This window comes from Cryptomeria japonica, chromosome 3, assembly GCF_030272615.1.
Source record: "Cryptomeria japonica chromosome 3, Sugi_1.0, whole genome shotgun sequence".
NCBI lineage: Eukaryota > Viridiplantae > Streptophyta > Pinopsida > Cupressales > Cupressaceae > Cryptomeria > Cryptomeria japonica.
The window spans coordinates 924,220,973-924,237,503 of NC_081407.1; the positions used below are offsets into that span (position 1 = coordinate 924,220,973).

General features: G+C 37.2%; 1 non-coding gene across 1 annotated transcript; it reads left to right on the forward strand.

Moving 5' to 3' along the window:
* The first annotated feature begins 15,357 nt into the window (after positions 1-15,357).
* TRNAA-AGC (transfer RNA alanine (anticodon AGC)) lies at positions 15,358-15,429 on the forward strand. Its single transcript has one exon. It is a non-coding gene; the product is annotated as a tRNA-Ala (tRNA).
* The last annotated feature ends 1,102 nt before the right edge of the window (positions 15,430-16,531 follow it).

A 16,531-nucleotide genomic window follows, 5' to 3' on the forward strand; every position in this document is an offset into this window, starting at 1 on the left:
CCTTGCCACGTGGCGGCCTCTGATTGGTCGATGGGGTTGACCGGATGCCACTTGGGATGACACCTCATCTTTTGCCACGTCATCTGCTTTGTCACTGCCACTCGGCCACCACGTCATCGCCACTGGACTGCCACCTGTGCGCCAACTATGTGCCACCTCACCGGGACCCGCCTGCTGGACTGCCACCTATCACGACACGTGGATGACTCTCGTTCACTTTCGCTATTTCGCGGGGTTTAAATGACGTGCATCTTCCCTTCACGAAATAGCGTAAGCCGTTGATCTCTCTCGAACTTGCTCGCTCGTTAACCCGACCTTCCTCTGCAAAATTTCGCCCGTTTGCCTCGGGAAGCGTGCCCACGCGTGGGCCCACCTTGGGCGCCCATAGGCACCTTGTGTCAAAAGCCTTTATGGCTTAGACATATTACTATAGTGCATTTTAGCATATAAACATTAAAAAGAACTACCTCCCAGTGCATGTGGGACAAAGCAATTAAGCCTGGAGCTTCATTTTTGGAGATTTGCCTGAGTGACTGCCTGGAAGTTTCATTCGCCAATGCGATTTGGTTAAAAGCTTTTGAGTTTGCCTCCTTCCCATGCCACGCTGAAGGATCTGGAGGAATCAATGGCATTTGCATTTGTTGCAATAAACTTCAATGCTGCCACCAAGTTCAGCTCCATTACCACACAGGTTATTCTAATTCCAAGCCACGTAGAGGGAGGAGGAGTGCAAGGAATGCTCTTGGAGGCCCACGCCACACTCCAAACACCACGCCGGCAGAGAAAGAAAAGAGGGAGGCACGTGAGGGATTAATTGCCATTAGTTAGAATGTTTTGTGCCTTCCTCAAGACACAACGCAGGAGGATTTTGGCTCAGTGGTGGAGTTTGAGCTTTGCACTTGCCAATGGCTTTTATTTAAAAACATATTTTTCGCCCTCTCCAGCCATCACATTGCAATTTGTTTGTTTGATGGTTTCTTGTGAGAAAGGGGGGTGCTGGTTGCATTTGTTGGAGGTTTTCAGTGCCCAGCACTCATGCAGACCAAGCATCTCCTTCATTTGCAGCCACATGAAAGAAGGAAAGTGTTGGCAGAGGTCGTGGTACTTCATAGCATACACCTGCTACATTGCGATTTACTTATACTTTCATATGCCCTTCAAAAACTCCACTCTACGTGCTATTGGAGTCTCCTGCAAGTTTGATTTGCATTTCTATGTTTCAATGGCCTCCAACACCAATCACATGGGAGGAGAAGCTGATGCTAGCAATTTGCCATTTGTTTGAGTTTATTAATGCTTTTCAACAGCATTCTCCATGCCTCTTTCAACTCCTATACATTCAGAATCTCATATTGCAATATCAAACCATTAAAACTGACATCAAGCAAATTTCCTGTTTTATTTGTTAAAATATACTCCACCTGGCCCAAGTCTTCATTTATCCCTGTATTTGCTTAATAGATATGGGAATCATGATTGAGCACAGAAGCTCAAAACGTAATGGAATGACAATAAACTCATACCATGGCCCATTTCTTGGATATTGCACATGAGGGAGAATGCTGGTCTTCAATCATCTGCTGGAGATACCTGCTGAATATCTTTCAAACCTGCAGCATATTGAATGTGACACCATTGAAATGAGTTTAGTGTCTTCTAATCCATTTGTTGAAGTTTTTTATGGCTCCTTTGTTAGCCACGTAGGAAGGAGGAACTTGCTAAATTTCAACATGCCAAAAGCATCACAATCCACATTTAAATATTCTAAAATTCCTCAATAAACAAAGTCGCCAATAAAATAATAAGGCACAAGCATGAACTAGGTCGGGCCCCAAAGTGGGTCCGACTAAAAAAAATTTCGTTTTCATGCAACTGACCCCTGGAATGCTTCATGGACCTCAAACATACCTCCGGAAATGATCGGCATCATTTTCGGATCATTAATCCGCATTTTACAACCTTCAGGCAATTACGCCACAATTTTCGCATTTAATCGCGAAGACGTAATTTTCAAACCTGTCAAAACACCTTTCTGGAGCTCACCATCTGACAGGCATGTACTTTGATATACAAGGATGACATCTACCAAACGGTTTCTCAGGACGAGTCCTGAGCGAAGAGATATTAATTTCCGAAAATGGCCAACTGGCTTTGTCGACACTGCGGACCTGATGAAGTCAATGTTCTGGCAACACATGATGCCTTTCTCAAAAATATCAAACGACCTTCGTAGGCTCTCAAATTTGGAACATAGGTACCTTTAAGTACATATTAAATCTTTGAATTCTCAGTTCGATCACCCGACTAATAGGATGCAAACGGCACGCTCACCAAAATGGCTACATTAACTGATCTAACACTGGAAGTGCGGATAATTGAATTTGATGGCAAAATGAGTCCTTTTGAAAACCGATCAAACGGATTGATAAAAGCTTGAAATTTGAAATGTAGCTCACCATTTATACCAACATTAGCCCGGAACAAACATTCTGACATGATGCTTACTGAGGCAACTTTTACACTTGTGAGAAACAAGGCTCCGACTAGCTGTCGAAACAGGGACTTGCCAAAACATAGAAATTGCAAATGGATTTGGCTTCAAAAACTGAGCAAATGGATTTGTTAAGACTTGAAAATTTGCGAGCTCACTCACATTTATGCATAGAATTGAATCCACTTTGAATTTATTCATGACGATCAATAGGGCAAAAGATGTAATCGCCCAAAGTAGGCTACTCAATAAAAACTACATTTGTGCCTAAAATGCACTTTCAGCTCACCCCTCAAACTGGGTACCTCATAAACTTATCCAAATTGAATTCTGAAAGTTGCACATCACTGCATAGGCCAAATGAAAGGTGTGGGACATGAATCCCGAGCCTTACCCTCTGAAAATCAACCGGCTCCATTTTACCCCCTTGCTGACTAGGCATTCAAACTGACTTATTTAGGTGCTTTTTTGACATGCAGAGCAAAATTTTGAAATGGGCCTATAAACTTGACTCAGTTTTAAATACTCCCAACAAGTTCTTCTCTTTTTGTTTTTTACTGTTCTTCTCCTCCTTTACCACTTTTCTTCTCCCTCTTTACTTTACTTATCTCCATATCACTATTCTTCTCCCCCTTTGACAACAATGCCAAAGGTGCAAAGTGTCAAATTCGTCTTATGTTGTTATTGTTTTCTTCATCTCTACTGCTCCCCCTGTGTAGTAACCCTTTTCCCATCAATCCACAGTGAAAGATCTTCAATTAGTCCACTGGATTGATGTTGCAATGGCATATTAATTAACCTTCGGTAGGGGTATAACCCCTAGCTTGCCTCTGAGATTCTCAAAGGTTGCTTTAGAAAATGGCTTAGTGAATATATCAACCAACTGCTCCTTTCTTGACACATGATCCATCCTAACTTTCTTTTCCTACACTCTTTCTCTCAGAAAATGATATTTCAATTCAATATGCTTTGTTCCAGCATGCAATAAATGATTCTTTGAAATGTTTATTGCACTTGTATTATCACAATATATGACCAGGTTTTGTCATAGTCTCCTTGAACCCTTCTAATACATGACTCATCCATATAGCTTGAGTATAGTTCATAGATGCAGCCACATACTCTTCTTCTATTGTAGACTGAGTGATAAATTTATAAGGCAATGAGAGGGCGGGGGTGAATCAATGCAAGCAAAAACAATAACACAAATCTGATCACCACTTTCAATAACTTAAAACTTAATAAGCATAAAATAAATATCACCACATAAGATAATACCCAATATATCATGCTCTGCATAACACAAAGATTTATACATGGAAAACCAAAAGGGAAAAACCACAGTGGGAGTTAGTACCCACAAGATTCACTATCTGCGGAATAGAAATCTTTGACCGATTAAGGTCATAAAAACATGCCTAATTAGGAGAAAACCTTGTTAGGAGTCACCCAATTAAGGGATTTCAATCTCATCCCTGTTAAAAGCTTTGCCTTGTTAGGAGCAACCTCGCAAGAGGATTTAGACTCAAGTTAATGAGCTACCTTGTTAGGGTATTTACAATTTCAGGCTTGTTAGGACCTACCCGATTAGGGGATTTGACTACTGCAAACTGTTAGGAAAACATCAGTTATGTGATTTGCATGTAGCACCTTTGTGCTTGATAAGATCTGCTTTAGTTCAACTCAATTAATCAACATCACAGTAATACAAAGCAACTCAATTTACCACACACTCCAACACATAATCTTTGCTCAAGTTCTCATCATATATCTCATAACTCATCACACTTTTTATAAACATCAACTCAGTCAACTAATAATCTTGGAACAATTTCCTCAATTCAATGAATTTGGATAATCTTACACTTCATGCTTTACTTATGTTGGCCACCAACATAAAAAACCAAAATAGAAAAAAAATTGTACCCATTTACCAATCTTAGTGACTTTATCACTACTAGTTAAGCGTTCTTCCAGATTGCCTGCTTTGTACATCAAAGCTTGATCATCTTGTTGAATCTTCTAATGCGGTCATGAATATAGAATCAAATACCTATCTCCATCACTCCTGAAAAACTACATCATTCAACTCTTCATCAATCACCTATATAGGTTGCTTGAATGCAACTCTGTTCCTATTTACCAGTTGAAGTCATATTTGTTGATTCACTGTTAAACTATCTTCTCTACTGGTTAGGCTTTACCGGTTGGCCTAAAATACTTAGATGACTATCAAAACATAGTTTCCATCAATGACTGATGGAATCCAATAACACTGAGAGGGGGGTGAATCAGTGTTATACTGGAATGATTATTTTTAGCCTTATTAAAACATGCATATACCAACTGGTATACCGGTACATATAGAATTGAAAGAAGTAAAGTAACCAATAATCTAATCACATAAATGAGAACCATAACACATAGATTTATACGTGGAAAACCTCAAAGAGGAAAAACCACGGTGGGATTTGTGACCCACAATATAAATCCACTGGCCATATGAAGAGATATTAAAACATATGAGGGGCCTGCACTTGCAGGAAGGCTTACAACCTAGAGCACACTGCTCAATCGCAAAAGGAGCCTCACCAACTACATAAATTCCAGACTACAATTCAGAGAAGTGTGAACTGCTAAGATAGCATCTTCTATGCCAGAATACAGTTCCGGTTTAAGCTTTGTCTATTCTAGTCTGAAACCCTAAACCCTTTACCAGAATAACCCTTACATGATTTTCCTCACATACATGATCTCTCTGATATATTTCACATCATATTACATTCACATATCCATAATCTCCTATCTCATATCTCTTGTATATCTTTCAAAATGATCTATCAAACTAGCCTATATACCCTATACAAATTTTCATGCCTTATGTCAGCTTACAAAGACATATACAATATCAAATTACATGTCGGCCAGATAACATAAATGCATAAATATTCAAATCAATTGCTGATGTCGAATCCAAGATATGTTGGCCTCCAATACCGATAACCTTTATAAAACCATGTCGGCTTGCATTGTTGGTGACCAAAGAAATCTGTTTGTCCTATCGGTGCCAGTGTCAGTGAAGTACCTATGAAGTGCCTACCGGTACACAACTAAACCAAAGCATGAAGTCGGAGCACAATATCATGTTGACATCAATGAAAACATAGTGAAACCAACCAATTGAGTGTCAATTTCCAACAATCTCCCCCTTTGGTATTGATGGCAACACTCATGTGAAAAATGGTCAAGGTTTCATCTGTCGGTTTAATCTTGCCCTGCTCCCCCTGAGCTAAATATGCAAAATACTCCATATCTCCATAACTCCCCCTAATGGATACAACTCCTTTTATTCTTTTTCACAGCTATAGTAATCCCCCTTTGACATCAATGCCATCAAAAATTCTAAAAAGAATGTCAAAAAATAAGAATTGAATGAATAACCCAAAATGTCTTACCGGAGCTTAACAAATTTTAAAATTTATGGATAAGCCTTCTCCCAGTAACTCAAGATAAGTATCCTAGCCAGTTTTGAATGTGCCAGAAAATAGATACAAGTCCACTCAATATATGTGCAAAAGACTCTTTCTCATTTACCTCTATCGGTGTGGGCTTTCCCACCATATCCATGCATTCTTTCTTATGTACACTGAGTGAATCCAACCAGGGACTCACCAAGCCTCTCAGACTTATGGCTCTTATTATTATTTTGTCTCTTTCCTTCTCAAGAATAGAAATTTGGTTCTCCAAAATCAAAATTTGACCATCAGTAGATGTAATCAATGAAATCAGTTTGTCAAAAGAATTAGCTATACTTGCAATTTTCTCCTGAATTTCTTTTATCTTTTTATCCACATTAGCCATGAGTATTTCAGTGTTACAACATACCCTATATATATTTGAACATTGCTTCAAATAATTTTCTATTAGTATCAGCTTTGCATCAATCTTTTTCTTTTCAGTTTCAATTACTTGATCAAATGCAGCTCTCTTAGCCTGAGTAAATCTTTCTAGTGCTTGTCGGTTTGAGATTTTCTGTAAGGATTGAAAATCCTTTGAAATATGCTTAGTGATTATTTTAAGCTTGTTGTATGGGCTTGATTCACTTTCAATATTACACTCCAGGACCAGTTGGTGTAAAATAGTGATTGATTGATCTATAATCCCTTTATCTGCGGCTCCCTCCTTCATCAGTTTTTGTGCTGCCATCATCATCAATTTTGTTGGTGTAAATAATTATTCATCATGGATATTATTACACTTAGTTAACTTAGGATAATGCATCTCATCGTAGTTTTGATATGAGACACTTAGGAAAGTGTGCACATAGGGATTTAGCTTGTAGGAGAAATTCCACCTTTTGTGGTCCTATCTTGTTGTTACACTCCACATTCGATGGGTCCTCCACCTCTTGTGGAATATTTTATTGTTTCTCCTACCTACCCCTACTTTTTCTTACCTACCCCTATTTCTCATTGAGCCACATATCATGATTGTGTGCTCACATATCCATATGGCCTTGCCTATATAAGCAGGCCCATATTCATTATATTGGTTAATCCAGTTGATCATTTGCATATTGATAAGAATACAGTTTGTTCTTGTCATTCTTTTGTCTCTCTTTATGATTTTCATTGTGCCCTTGATCTTGGCAAAATCTCACAAATTTGGTAGGACTCATCTTTGTGATTTTTTTTATTTTCTACCTGAGAAGTGTCAATTGACAACAATGATGGACCAACTACTGGTTCCCTGTCGGATTCCACTATCTTCTCTTCTAAAGATTTGTCCTTTATAACCTCCTCTCTTGCACCGGTGGCTTCGCCACTTGGTGCAATCTGTGTAACTATCAGTTCCTCTGTAGGAACTGTAACCTCAACCTGTACATTTGTATCTGGAGGACAATTATCCTCAATATTAGTATCATGTACAACATTATCTTGTTCACTCTCTGTATTAACTGATATCTCAATATTTATCTATACATCTCTATTTACTGAGGGCTCAATTTCCACTATCTTAATATTTTTCAAAATTGAGGGTTAAGTACCCATAATCCCCTTTCCTTTTCCTTCAACTGAGGTATCTACAGTGTCTGTCTTGGTTTCCGGTGAAGTAAAGAATCCCCTGCTTTCTCCAAGAAATTTAACCCATGTTTTTTGAGTCTCCTTTATTATTTCATTTACTCTTCCTAGCATTAGACTAGTTATTCTATGTTTTCTATTGAAAAAACTTTTTTGTCTACCACCTCAAGTGTCTTTTCCATTTCATCTAGAGCAATAGTAACACAAATAGATAATAGCTCTTGAATTTTAATATGTTTGTCTTCTTGCATAGCTAACAGTCTTCTAGCATCTAACATGACATACCATTCAACCGGTATTTTATTTTCTATTTTTATTAAGGCTTTCTTATAAATATCCAAGTATAATAAGACAGCTTCCTCTACCTCTCCATTTTCATCATCCTCTAAGTGCTCATAATAAAATTGAACATTATTCAACATGCAATCTTTAGTGATTTTATCTACTAACTCTGCACAAGTTTTAGGTAGTATGATAGTCTCATTACCGAATTCAAATGCTAAGTTGATGTCACTCTTCTTCTTCCTCTTTGTAGTACTGGATGTAGTTGAAGGTGTTGCCTTTGGTGCTTTCTTTTGTGTCAGTATTTTGATTGTAACCTTCTTGACTAGTTTCTTCTTAGCTTCTGCCTTTGTTTCCTCTATTCTCTTCCTCACAACCCTCTTAAATGTCAATGGTGTGTCATCCTCATATTCTGATTTAGCAGTAACAGGCTCAATATGAACTTCAAGATCCTTCCTCTTTCTACCTTTCTCCGGGATGGCATCAATTAGTGTTTTGATGTCCTTTGAGACCTTCTCCGCAATTTTTCTTTCTTTCCCTTCCTGCATCTCTCTTTTCTTCCGATTGAACTATGTTTCAACCTCTTGAGTTTTATGTTGTGGAGTACCACAGGGCTTCTCTGCCTCATCTATTGGTGCATCAATCAGCATTTTTGCATAGGCATCAAGAATCTGTGCATCCACCTCATAGCCCATTTCTTCAATCCAAATTTTTGGGTCTTAACTGCTTCCATGAGTGTCTCATCCTTCTTTACCATGAAGCATATGTCGGTTGAATATTTTTCTATAATATGCTTAGGTACCCTTACTCTAGACCTCATAGATTTTTGGAATGCCTTGAAATATCCCCATACCTTGTCATCTCTTTGACTTCCTAAAGCAGCAATTGACTATTTCAATTGTCTCCCTATCAGGATGTCAAATGCCCATTGCCTCTAACCAAAACCAGGTGTATCATTCATGAAATATAACATCAAGCAAACTATCAAGTTGCCATACTGGAATGTACCCTTCTTTTCACCCTTAATTTTCCCTAGGTTTATTAACAACTCATCTAGCATCCAACCACATAGATCTAATTTTACATTTTCTCTCATAATTTTGTATGTAGCCAAAATGCATGAACTAGAAGCAGAATTCAGTCGGTTTGACTGAGTTACCTTATACCTGATGAAAATGTTACCAAACTTGATGTCTGTGAAGGCAATAGTGCTCACTTTCATGGATCATTTTTTAGATGTTGTGTCGGTGATCTTTCTCACGAAATCATTTGAAACCTTCTTGTCTGGATGTTTCCTGGTCGATGGTAAACCAGTGATTGCCCAGATGGCTTCCTTGGTGATTTTGTAAGGTCTGTTTAGCCATATAAATTCCCCATCTACTCTACTCAGAACATATCCAATTATCTCATCCTCAAATTTTGAAATATCTAGAATTTTGGTAAACCCTAGGTCTTCAATATGTTTGTATGCCAATTTGATCTTTCCTGATTCTCCCATTAGCTCACTCATATACATGCCCTTAATTTTTGAAGTTCCCAAGTCCTCAACATGATAGTGAATATATGCCCTAACATCCTCTACATAGACAACTCCCTCCAAAACACAAGAAAATGCTCCAACTGAATCTTCCAGGATAACCATATGTGGATACTGCTTGAAAATTATCCTGGGGCAGTCCTTGACCTCTACCACAGTCGAGTTTGCAACAAAAACAAGAATACATGATGATCTCGCTTCCATTTTTAAAAAGAAATATGATTCTTCCAAATGTCGGTGAGATCGCTCAAGAAGAAATATGATTGCTCTAAATTGACTTTGATCATACTTAGTCACTCTAAATCGCTCTGAATGCAAGGTGATCGATAATGAAGTGTATTTGACCTTTTAACCTTCGAGAAAAAACCCTAATCCTCCATTGGCATAAATGACTATCGGTGAAAGGTACCGGATCTTGCTCAGGACATATTCATGTCGGATAATCATCTCCAATATTTGGAACATCTTCCACAACCTCTTCCCAGGGCATATGAAACATCTTCATGAATTTTGCCTACCCCTAAGGCATCTACCTTAGTTACCGGATGAGCTACCTGCCAGTGCAAGAGTAGCCTCTTCTACCAGATAAGTAATCGGTGCATTTCCATCTGATGATTGTTCTTCAGTCTTTCTAACCCATCTCTGAGTATGATCTTGCCGGATTTCACCTACCTTCTCCTTTCCTTTCACATTTGATCCTCCATTACCAACTGGTGGATTTTTTCTTCTATAGAATTTAGCAATGTGTCAAACCTCATTACATACATAACATGTAACATTGTTCCTTTGAATTGCTTTGCTAAATCCGATGAAATTGCTTGACCTGCACTGATTAGCCATATGTCCAAATTTTCCACATGCATAGCATTTAACATTCATTCTGCAATATTTTGTTTTAAGACCAAACTTATTGCATTTAAAACATTTATCAAGAGCAAAATCGGGGTTCTAATTTGCTCTGTTTCTACATTGCCTAGCCATGTGACCAAATCTATTGCAAAATAAACATCTATCATTGAATTTATAAGCATTAAATTGCCTTACTAGTGCCTTATGGTTTTGATCTTCATTAGCAGTATTGGAACTCTGTCCTTGCTCAAATCCAAGTCCACTAGAATTTCCAATCTGCCTTTGTCTCTTCAATAACTCATCTAGTTGTGCTAAGGTAATCTTGATTTTTTCTTTGTACTCAATTGCAGTAGTTAAATATTCTCTCATAATTATCATTTGTCTCTCAATTTCTTGTTCGTTACTCTGGGATTGTACCAAATCAGTTCTCAACATATCATTCTCATGAACCAACCTACTACATTCTTCGAATTTATTCTTTAGGGATACAAGAAGATTTTCTTCCTTCTTCTTTATGTCCTCAATCTCCTTAGACATCCTCATAGTTATAACTTGCATTTCATTTTTCATAGCCATGTTCTTCTAACTCAATTTCTAACATTTTTCCTTAAGTGCATTTTTCTCTTCATCATCCTGACTTTGCAAAACTTCCTTCCTCCTAGCTTGAACATATGATAGCCTCTCTTGTAGGACAAGAATGAATTCTTTAGCAGAATTCAATTCATCTTGTAGCTTTAAGTTCTTCAACCTTTCAGCATCATAATCTTCAAGTGCCATCTCAAGTTGCTTCTCCAAATCCATATCCATGGATTCCGGTTTTAGGATCTTCCTCAAGTTGTTAAACTTCCTCTGAGGCACAAGGCTCTGATACCAATTGCTAGAATCCAATAACACTAAGAGGGGGGGATGAATCAGTGTTATACCAAAATGATCAATTTTAGCCTTATTAAAACATGCATACACCAACCAGTATACCGGTACATAGAGAATTGAAAGAAGTAAAGCAACCACTAAGCCAGTCACATAAATGAGAATCATAAAACACAAATTTATACATGGAAAAACTCAAAGAGAAAAAATCACGGTGGGATTTGTGACCCACAATATAAATCCACTAGCCATATGAAGAGAGATTACAAAATATGAGGGGCTTGCACTTGCAGGAAGGCTTGCAGCCTAGAGCACGCTGCTCAATAACAAAAGGAGCCTCACTAACTACATAAAATTCAAGACTACAATCCAAAGAAGTGTGTGCTAAGATAACATCTTCTATGCTAGAATACAATTTTGGTTTAAGCTCTATCTGTTCCGGTTAGAAACCCTAAACCCTTTACCAAAATAACCCTTACATGAATTTCCTCACATACATGATCTCTCTGATATACTTCACATCATATTACATTCGCATATCCATAATCTCCTATCTCATATCTCTTGTATATCTTTCAAAATGATCTATCAAACTGTCTTATATACCCTATACAAATTTCCATGCCTTATGTCAGCTTATAAAGATATATACAATATCAAATTACATGTCGACCAGATAACATAAATGCATAAACATTAAAATCAATTATCTATGCCAGATCCAAGATATGCTGACCTCCAATACCAATAACCTTTACAAAACCATTTCGGCCTGCATTGTTAGTGACCAAAGAAATCATTTTGTCGATGTCGGTGTCGGTGTTGGTGTCAGAGTTGGTGACGGTGTCGGTGAAGTACATGTGAAGTCTCTATCGGTACACAACTGAACCAAAGCATGAAGACGGAGCACAATACCATGTTTCCATCAATGACAACATAGTGAAACCAACCAATTGAGTGTCAATTTCCAACAATGACAACATAAAACAAGTTATAAATCATAGCATCTCCCCCATATACTCCCCCTTAAGTCATAAAACAAGTCATAAATCATAGCAAGTCATAAATTGTCTAAGTGTGCAATACAAAAATTGACTCAATTTATGACATATACTCCCCCTTAGTAATTACATGCTATTCAGAAATGTATCAAAATTTTACAAGACTTATCTAGTACTCCCCATTATAATACAACAAAATTTTGACTATACTACTACTCCCCTTTTGACAGCAATGGAAAAGGTAAGTACATACATGAAAGATAAATGAAAGTTACATCAAAATTTGCATTACTATATATAGATATAAAAGCTCAAAATGTTTTACAAAGACATTTTAGAAAATGCATCTCCAAAATGAGATTTCAACAACTTCAGATCATTGTGGCAAGTTTCCAAAAGAGTGTCAATTATCTCCACATGTGTCCTGATCTACCCAGCAAGCTCCTCCACGGAATCTATAGTGCTCATCTTCGAGGTAGAAAGGATAGCATTTGACTCTTTATACCCTCTCTGCAAGATTTCAACTTTCGGTATCAACTATGTTTGTAGTTCCTATAGGGATTTTGTTCTCTTTACTTGTTCATTTTCATAAGCTTTCAGCTTATGTTGAAGTTCTACAACGGACCTTCCAAAGTTTATTGCAGAATCATTTGGGGGCTTAAATGATTCACTTAGAACTTCAATTTATTTTTCTGATCTATGCTTCTTCTTTACCAAATCATCAAAAAATAAAGAAATTTTTGTCACAGTAGAAAGGATCTTACCACCAGTCTCCAATTCTTCCTTCAAGTAGTCCTTATTAACAATCATAGAAACTTTAGCTTTATCAATATCTTTGATTGACTGCTTTGTCATTTGCTTCTTATACTCCTTTTCTACACTAACATATGTCGCATCCTCAAATATTTTCATATGTTCACCGACATCAGTAACCAATTGACTCAGTTTAGCAATCGATGTAGATAATCTATCTATATCAGTGTCTGGTAATAAACTTGACAAAATTTCAACTACATGTTTGATTGTGTTAGCTTCTTTTTGTTGTTCCTTCATTCTCTTCTTCTTTTCTCTAGATTGCATTGGAGTTGCAATCTCCATTAATTTTGTAGAACTCAGTGCATCCATATTGATGGGGCCTTGTATACTTAGTGCATCATCATCCTCATCATCATCAATTTTCTATTTAGAGATAAATGATAGGGGTGTCACCTTAGGTTCTAATTTTATTGTTTTCAATTCTTCATCTTCTTTCTTCTCTTTTGTTTCCTCCTTTTCCTTCTCCTTGTCTTCCATATTCTCCTCTTCCTTTTATTTTTCTTTTACCAATGGTGTTTGTTCATCATCAATTTGAATGAATACTGGTGGCTCTTTCTCATTCTTGTTATATTCTCCTTTCTCCTATCCATGTTCTTGTTGTTTAGTCATTTGAACATCTTCATCCTGTAAATCCTCAGTTTCATCTTTCTTCTCTTCCTCATAACTGGTTACATGGACTTCAGTATCATCATTTGGAATTATAACTATTTTAATTTGTACATTATCCGATTCATCATTTACTGGTTGATTAGCAAAAACAATCTCATCTAGCGATAGATCATCAATATTCATATCATTCGGGAGATCTTACACCTTCAATTTCTCCGATTGCTCTTCCTCTTCATGAGGTATCAAACCTAGTAACTTTTTCAATATCTGCTCAGTTTCCTCATGGATTGATTTGGTATCACCAGTTAATAATCTAGTCAACCTTTTCTTTGACCTAAAAGATGACTTTGCCTTAGCAAAAATTTCATCTAACTCCTCCTTAGTTACTTCAGGTTGTAGATTTTTAAGAATAAATTCAATAAATTATTTATCTTGCTTCATGGTTGCCTACCATCTAGAATCAATTTTATTATACAGATAATTTGAAATCTTCCCTTGCAATTCAATTAGGGCTTTACTATATTTATTCATCATGAAAACAACTGCATCCTCTACCTCTTTTTGTTCATCCTCACCAAGATTATCATACAATTTGTTCAATCCCTTAAGAACACCATATTCCTTAATACTTATTAACAATTTTTCAAAATATGTAAGCTTTGTTACTGGTTTCTTTACTGTCATGACAATGGATTTTCCAACAATATTTGACTTCTTGCCACTAGCTCTCAAAGCTTTGTTTTCTCCTTTAGATTCAATCGCTTATTCATCAATATCTACTAGTTTTTGTGCTTGTTGTTTTCTTCCTTTTACTAGTGTCTATCGGTGTTGCAGGAGGCTCAACAATCTTTCCTTTTCTCTTAAATTGAATTTTATAAGGTTTCTCCTTCTTTATCTTAACAGGTTTCTCTACCTTAACTTTTGTAGATTTCTTCTTCTTTGCATCTTCATTTCTTGTTTTCATACCGGTGGAGGTACCAGTTGGGGCACTTGATGCACTTGCCTATTGTGTTGCATGTCTTTCTCTTTCTTCTACAATAGCTTCCTTTATAGAACCTTGTTGTTTAGTAAATGCCTCCACTTCCTTTCTCACTTTCTTAGCAATATCAGTTTATTTAATTTAGAGTACACCTATAGATATTTCTCCTTGTAGGTGCCAAATCTTTCTACAGTCATATCTATTGGTTGAGCTAACAAATGATCTGCATATGCCACCAAAATATCTGCCTCGACTTCATAACCCATAGGCATCACCCAAGTTGTGCTGGGATCAACTGCCTCCATCTGACATGTGTCTGTATCAACCAAAAAACAAATGGTATCCTCATATCTACTCAACCTGTGTCGGTATCCTTTCTCTTGCATGCATCATTTTTTGAAAATCTTTAAAATATCCCCATGCATTCTTATCAAAATCATTTCCCAACATCTTGATGTTTTTATTCATCTGTAATAATGTCAATGTGTCCTTCGACCATAGAATATCACCTATACCAGGAAAGAAATTCTGAAAAATAGAAGAACAATCCCATAATCAGTTGCCCAAATTTAAACTTTAGTCTTTTGTGTTGGTGTTGGAAATAAGTCACACCCAGACTAATGATGGACTGGTCCAAGAGGGGCCAGTAGCTCAATGGTAGAGCACTCCAGCAGCATATGAAAGATCCTAGGTTTGAGTCCTAACTGGTCCATGTCTCAAAATGGTATCAGAACCAGGTCCGGGCTAGGAGCCCCAAGCACATGAGAGGTGTGGCTTAAGGTCGGGGGGTGTTGGTGTTGGAAATAAGCCACACCCAAACTAACGATGGATTGGTCCAAGAGGGACCAGTAGCTCAGTGGTAGAGCACTCCATTAGCATATGGAAGGTCCTAGGTTCGAGTCCTAGCTGGTCCATGTCTCGACATTTTTTCTTTCTTGATGGTTTCAAGGTTGAGCACCAACTGACTTCTTAGTGCCTCTAACAAATCATAATCAACATCTTCCTTTATCATCCAGTATGGGGTATGAATGGCTACAGTAGGGATGTTGTTTATCCTGCTAGAATGATATACCCGATAACCAATAACCATTGAAGCATATTTAATTGTTGGATCCTTAATATCATTCACTGACATTTCTCTTCCATTCCATCTTGAATTAGTCAATTTCACTACATCATCCTTAGGAACGAATCTCAATACTGGAACCTCACCAGTGGCACAAAGACTAGTGACTACATGAATAGATTCTCTTGTATTCTTATGTGGTCTATCAACCCACATATATTGGTCGCAAATCCTGCTAAGAACATATCTGACATGTTCATCATCAAAAATTATCAATAGAATTTAGGGCATGGTGAAAACCTTTCTCGGTAACCTTCTTAAATTGTTCCTTCACCACTCCATTCTTGTCACACAACAATCTATATTGGTCAAAGATTGCAAAGATACCAAGATCCTCTAATTTGCAATGATAAAAAAATCTAACATCTTCTATATGTAATACTCCATAGGGAACTCCAGATAGGGCTCTAGCTGGATCAGCTTCAATAGAATTAAATGGGTGCCTTTTAAATTTAGGATGAGGTATGTCTGTAACATCTACTAGATGTGGAGTATCCATTCTCAAATATTCAGACTTCAAAAATTTTAAATAGGATTTGTCAGATAAATACCTTTTACCGCTTCCACAACTAGGGTTTCGACACCGGCAATGTTCTCTCACCGATTACTGATCGTGGATCACCTCAAATCTCCTCAAAATTATATCAATTTGGTTAGATGCTACAAACACAAACTTTATTTGCTCTTTTCACTCTCCGAGTGCTCTCAAGAATGCAAAGTGACAAATGACATTCAAAAAGTCCTTTTATTTGCTCATTACCTACCGCATTAAATGCTATACCCGGTTGTATAAACAAATAAACCCTAAAACACTATTCAATGTACTCCCTGTATGTGTGAAAAGTGGGCCTATATTTGTATCTGGAATACACAACACTTCAATTAAGTCA